Source organism: Bombina bombina, chromosome 5 (assembly GCF_027579735.1).
Source record: "Bombina bombina isolate aBomBom1 chromosome 5, aBomBom1.pri, whole genome shotgun sequence".
Classification (NCBI taxonomy): domain Eukaryota; kingdom Metazoa; phylum Chordata; class Amphibia; order Anura; family Bombinatoridae; genus Bombina; species Bombina bombina.
In genome coordinates, this window is record NC_069503.1 from 529,711,602 (window position 1) to 529,718,218 (window position 6,617).

The following is a 6,617-nucleotide window of genomic DNA, read 5'->3' on the forward strand; positions in this document are numbered from 1 at the left end:
TATCCCTCTAGGCACACTGAGCAACGGGTCCACGTCTGGATTCCCGCATCACACTTAGGGAGACTTCCCAAAATGTCATAATTTGCATAAATAAAAAGAGAGAAGCGCTCAACCTGGAAACGAACAATAGCATAATAGCTTGTTCTATGGCTAGTTACCACCCAAGAAGCAGCCTCTTTTTGCCCAACATGTGCCTTTCACAGAGAAAAACTTTCCTGAAGCATATCAGTCTGATCCTGACTTCACAGTACAGTCCAGCCCCGAAATACCAGGCAATTCTTCTCTGAACAAGAGAAACAGCAAAACCCCAGACGTACGTTTCGGCCTATTGTGGGCCTCGTCAGTGAGGTGCAGCCATATCCCTCTAGGCACACTGAGCAACGGGTCCACGTCTGGATTCCCGCATCACACTTAGGGAGACTTCCCAAAATGTCATAATTTGCATAAATAAAAAGAGAGAAGCGCTCAACCTGAAAACGAACAATAGCATAATAGCTTGTTCTATGGCTAGTTACCACCCAAGAAGCAGCCTCTTTTTGCCCAACATGTGCCTTTCACAGAGAAAAACTTTCCTGAAGCATATCAGTCTGATCCTGACTTCACAGTACAGTCCAGCCCCGAAATACCAGGCAATTCTTCTCTGAACAAGAGAAACAGCAAAACCCCAGACGTACGTTTCGGCCTATTGTGGGCCTCGTCAGTGAGGTGCAGCCATATCCCTCTAGGCACACTGAGCAACGGGTCCACGTCTGGATTCCCGCATCACACTTAGGGAGACTTCCCAAAATGTCATAATTTGCATAAATAAAAAGAGAGAAGCGCTCAACCTGGAAACGAACAATAGCATAATAGCTTGTTCTATGGCTAGTTACCACCCAAGAAGCAGCCTCTTTTTGCCCAACATGTGCCTTTCACAGAGAAAAACTTTCCTGAAGCATATCAGTCTGATCCTGACTTCACAGTACAGTCCAGCCCCGAAATACCAGGCAATTCTTCTCTGAACAAGAGAAACAGCAAAACCCCAGACGTACGTTTCGGCCTATTGTGGGCCTCGTCAGTGAGGTGCAGCCATATCCCTCTAGGCACACTGAGCAACGGGTCCACGTCTGGATTCCCGCATCACACTTAGGGAGACTTCCCAAAATGTCATAATTTGCATAAATAAAAAGAGAGAAGCGCTCAACCTGGAAACGAACAATAGCATAATAGCTTGTTCTATGGCTAGTTACCACCCAAGAAGCAGCCTCTTTTTGCTCAACATGTGCCTTTCACAGAGAAAAACTTTCCTGAAGCATATCAGTCTGATCCTGACTTCACAGTACAGTCCAGCCCCGAAATACCAGGCAATCCTTCTCTGAACAAGAGAAACAGCAAAACCCCAGACGTACGTTTCGGCCTATTGTGGGCCTCGTCAGTGAGGTGCAGCCATATCCCTCTAGGCACACTGAGCAACGGGTCCACGTCTGGATTCCCGCATCACACTTAGGGAGACTTCCCAAAATGTCATAATTTGCATAAATAAAAAGAGAGAAGCGCTCAACCTGGAAACGAACAATAGCATAATAGCTTGTTCTATGGCTAGTTACCACCCAAGAAGCAGCCTCTTTTTGCCCAACATGTGCCTTTCACAGAGAAAAACTTTCCTGAAGCATATCAGTCTGATCCTGACTTCACAGTACAGTCCAGCCCCGAAATACCAGGCAATTCTTCTCTGAACAAGAGAAACAGCAAAACCCCAGACGTACGTTTCGGCCTATTGTGGGCCTCGTCAGTGAGGTGAGGGATTGCCTGGTATTTCGGGGCTGGACTGTACTGTGAAGTCAGGATCAGACTGATATGCTACAGGAAAGTTCTTCTCTGTGAAAGGCACATATTGAGCAAAAAGAGGCTGCTTCTAGGGTGGTAACTAGCCATAGAACAAGCTATTATGCTATTGTTCGTTCCCAGGTTGAGCGCTTCTCTCTTTTTATTTATGCAAATTATGACACTTAGGGAAGTCTCCCTAAGTGTGATGCGGGAATCCAGACGTGGACCCGTTGCTCAGTGTGCCTAGAGGGATATGGCTGCACCTCACTGACGAGGCCCACAATAGGCCGAAACGTACGTCTGGGGTTTTGCTGTTTCTCTTGTTCAGAGAGGGATTGCCTGGTATTTCGGGGCTGGACTGTACTGTGAAGTCAGGATCAGACTGATATGCTACAGGAAAGTTCTTCTCTGTGAAAGGCACATATTGAGCAAAAAGAGGCTGCTTCTAGGGTGGTAACTAGCCATAGAACAAGCTATTATGCTATTGTTCGTTCCCAGGTTGAGCGCTTCTCTCTTTTTATTTATGCAAATTATGACACTTAGGGAAGTCTCCCTAAGTGTGATGCGGGAATCCAGACGTGGACCCGTTGCTCAGTGTGCCTAGAGGGATATGGCTGCACCTCACTGACGAGGCCCAAAATAGGCCGAAACGTACGTCTGGGGTTTTGCTGTTTCTCTTGTTCAGAGAGGGATTGCCTGGTATTTCGGGGCTGGACTGTACTGTGAAGTCAGGATCAGACTGATATGCTACAGGAAAGTTCTTCTCTGTGAAAGGCACATATTGAGCAAAAAGAGGCTGCTTCTAGGGTGGTAACTAGCCATAGAACAAGCTATTATGCTATTGTTCGTTCCCAGGTTGAGCGCTTCTCTCTTTTTATTTATGCAAATTATGACACTTAGGGAAGTCTCCCTAAGTGTGATGCGGGAATCCAGACGTGGACCCGTTGCTCAGTGTGCCTAGAGGGATATGGCTGCACCTCACTGACGAGGCCCACAATAGGCCGAAACGTACGTCTGGGGTTTTGCTGTTTCTCTTGTTCAGAGAGGGATTGCCTGGTATTTCGGGGCTGGACTGTACTGTGAAGTCAGGATCAGACTGATATGCTACAGGAAAGTTCTTCTCTGTGAAAGGCACATATTGAGCAAAAAGAGGCTGCTTCTCTTCTTCCACAACACTAAATCTGCCTCCACATCAGCGTCTATTAAGGAGCTAAATTATAAAATATTACATGGCTGGTATCTGACACCCAAAAGGATTCACAAGCTTTTCCCCCAATCCCCCAACCGCTGCTGGCGATGTGGCCATGTAGGTAGTGGTTTGAGCCACATGTGGTGGTGGTGCTCCCAGATAAATATGCTGTGGCGATCCATAATTAATGAAATAGAATACATCTTTCATTCTGTCCTCCCGCTGGACCCTCTAGTATGGCTATTAAACAAGCCAGTCAAACTACCCCAACCCCACTTTAAGCCACTCCTAAAAATTATGATAAACAGTTTGAAGGTCCTTATAGCACAGAACTGGAGATCACCAGAGATTCCTTCCCTGTCCCTGTGGCGTAGCAAGGTCGCGGATCTGATTGAATTAGAAGAGTATGGCTCTTATCTACATGATAGGCGAGAACAATTCATTGATTTACAAGTGACTTGGGAAAATTATGTTAAAAATATAAAGTCTCAGCATGTACCACTTGACAACGATTAGAGATATAGGAATGTTACTCTCACCGAGAAGGTTTACTTAGGAATACAGTTTATGCTTTTTTTAAGTTGGAGCTGAATACGTATTGAAATAGGCATCAAGACACTGCGGCAGTTGTTGTTATTATTAGATTTATATTGTTTGTTTTTATTTTTGTTAAGAAGAAGAAAAAGGTTAAAATGAGAATCCTAGACACATGACTTTTACTATTGAAACTCCCTAACACAGGGTGGCCCTGTCTTCCCCTGCAGCATTGACCAGATGATTGTTATTTTTGTATAATTCTGTATGCATATTGTGCTGATCTCTTTGTATTATGGATTCTTAATAAAAAATGACATGTTAAAAAAAAAAAAAAAAAGAGGCTGCTTCTAGGGTGGTAACTAGCCATAGAACAAGCTATTATGCTATTGTTCGTTCCCAGGTTGAGCGCTTCTCTCTTTTTATTTATGCAAATTATGACACTTAGGGAAGTCTTCCTAAGTGTGATGCGGGAATCCAGACATGGACCCGTTGCTCAGTGTGCCTAGAGGGATATGGCTGCACCTCACTGACGAGGCCCACAATAGGCCGAAACGTACGTCTGGGGTTTTGCTGTTTCTCTTGTTCAGAGAGGGATTGCCTGGTATTTCGGGGCTGGACTGTACTGTGAAGTCAGGATCAGACTGATATGCTACAGGAAAGTTCTTCTCTGTGAAAGGCACATATTGAGCAAAAAGAGGCTGCTTCTAGGGTGGTAACTAGCCATAGAACAAGCTATTATGCTATTGTTCGTTCCCAGGTTGAGCGCTTCTCTCTTTTTATTTATGCAAATTATGACACTTAGGGAAGTCTCCCTAAGTGTGATGCGGGAATCCAGACGTGGACCCGTTGATCAGTGTGCCTAGAGGGATATGGCTGCACCTCACTGACGAGGCCCACAATAGGCCGACACGTACGTCTGGGGTTTTGCTGTTTCTCTTGTTCAGAGAGGGATTGCCTGGTATTTCGGGGCTGGACTGTACTGTGAAGTCAGGATCAGACTGATATGCTACAGGAAAGTTCTTCTCTGTGAAAGGCACATATTGAGCAAAAAGAGGCTGCTTCTAGGGTGGTAACTAGCCATAGAACAAGCTATTATGCTATTGTTCGTTCCCAGGTTGAGCGCTTCTCTCTTTTTATTTATGCAAATTATGACACTTAGGGAAGTCTCCCTAAGTGTGATGCGGGAATCCAGACGTGGACCCGTTGCTCAGTGTGCCTAGAGGGATATGGCTGCACCTCACTGACGAGGCCCACAATAGGCCGAAACGTACGTCTGGGGTTTTGCTGTTTCTCTTGTTCAGAGAGGGATTGCCTGGTATTTCGGGGCTGGACTGTACTGTGAAGTCAGGATCAGACTGATATGCTACAGGAAAGTTCTTCTCTGTGAAAGGCACATATTGAGCAAAAAGAGGCTGCTTCTAGGGTGGTAACTAGCCATAGAACAAGCTATTATGCTATTGTTCGTTCCCAGGTTGAGCGCTTCTCTCTTTTTATTTATGCAAATTATGACACTTAGGGAAGTCTCCCTAAGTGTGATGCGGTAATCCAGACGTGGACCCGTTGCTCAGTGTGCCTAGAGGGATATGGCTGCACCTCACTGACGAGGCCCACAATAGGCCGAAACGTACGTCTGGGGTTTTGCTGTTTCTCTTGTTCAGAGAGGGATTGCCTGGTATTTCGGGGCTGGACTGTACTGTGAAGTCAGGATCAGACTGATATGCTACAGGAAAGTTCTTCTCTGTGAAAGGCACATATTGAGCAAAAAGAGGCTGCTTCTAGGGTGGTAACTAGCCATAGAACAAGCTATTATGCTATTGTTCGTTCCCAGGTTGAGCGCTTCTCTCTTTTTATTTATGCAAATTATGACACTTAGGGAAGTCTCCCTAAGTGTGATGCGGGAATCCAGACGTGGACCCGTTGCTCAGTGTGCCTAGAGGGATATGGCTGCACCTCACTGACGAGGCCCACAATAGGCCGAAACGTACGTCTGGGGTTTTGCTGTTTCTCTTGTTCAGAGAGGGATTGCCTGGTATTTCGGGGCTGGACTGTACTGTGAAGTCAGGATCAGACTGATATGCTACAGGAAAGTTCTTCTCTGTGAAAGGCACATATTGAGCAAAAAGAGGCTGCTTCTAGGGTGGTAACTAGCCATAGAACAAGCTATTATGCTATTGTTCGTTCCCAGGTTGAGCGCTTCTCTCTTTTTATTTATGCAAATTATGACACTTAGGGAAGTCTCCCTAAGTGTGATGCGGGAATCCAGACGTGGACCCGTTGATCAGTGTGCCTAGAGGGATATGGCTGCACCTCACTGACGAGGCCCACAATAGGCCGAAACGTACGTCTGGGGTTTTGCTGTTTCTCTTGTTCAGAGAGGGATTGCCTGGTATTTCGGGGCTGGACTGTACTGTGAAGTCAGGATCAGACTGATATGCTACAGGAAAGTTCATCTCTGTGAAAGGCACATATTGAGCAAAAAGAGGCTGCTTCTAGGGTGGTAACTAGCCATAGAACAAGCTATTATGCTATTGTTCGTTCCCAGGTTGAGCGCTTCTCTCTTTTTATTTATGCAAATTATGACACTTAGGGAAGTCTCCCTAAGTGTGATGCGGGAATCCAGACGTGGACCCGTTGCTCAGTGTGCCTAGAGGGATATGGCTGCACCTCACTGACGAGGCCCACAATAGGCCGAAACGTACGTCTGGGGTTTTGCTGTTTCTCTTGTTCAGAGAGGGATTGCCTGGTATTTCGGGGCTGGACTGTACTGTGAAGTCAGGATCAGACTGATATGCTACAGGAAAGTTCTTCTCTGTGAAAGGCACATATTGAGCAAAAAGAGGCTGCTTCTAGGGTGGTAACTAGCCATAGAACAAGCTATTATGCTATTGTTCGTTCCCAGGTTGAGCGCTTCTCTCTTTTTATTTATGCAAATTATGACACTTAGGGAAGTCTCCCTAAGTGTGATGCGGGAATCCAGACGTGGACCCGTTGCTCAGTGTGCCTAGAGGGATATGGCTGCACCTCACTGACGAGGCCCAAAATAGGCCGAAACGTACGTCTGGGGTTTTGCTGTTTCTCTTGTTCA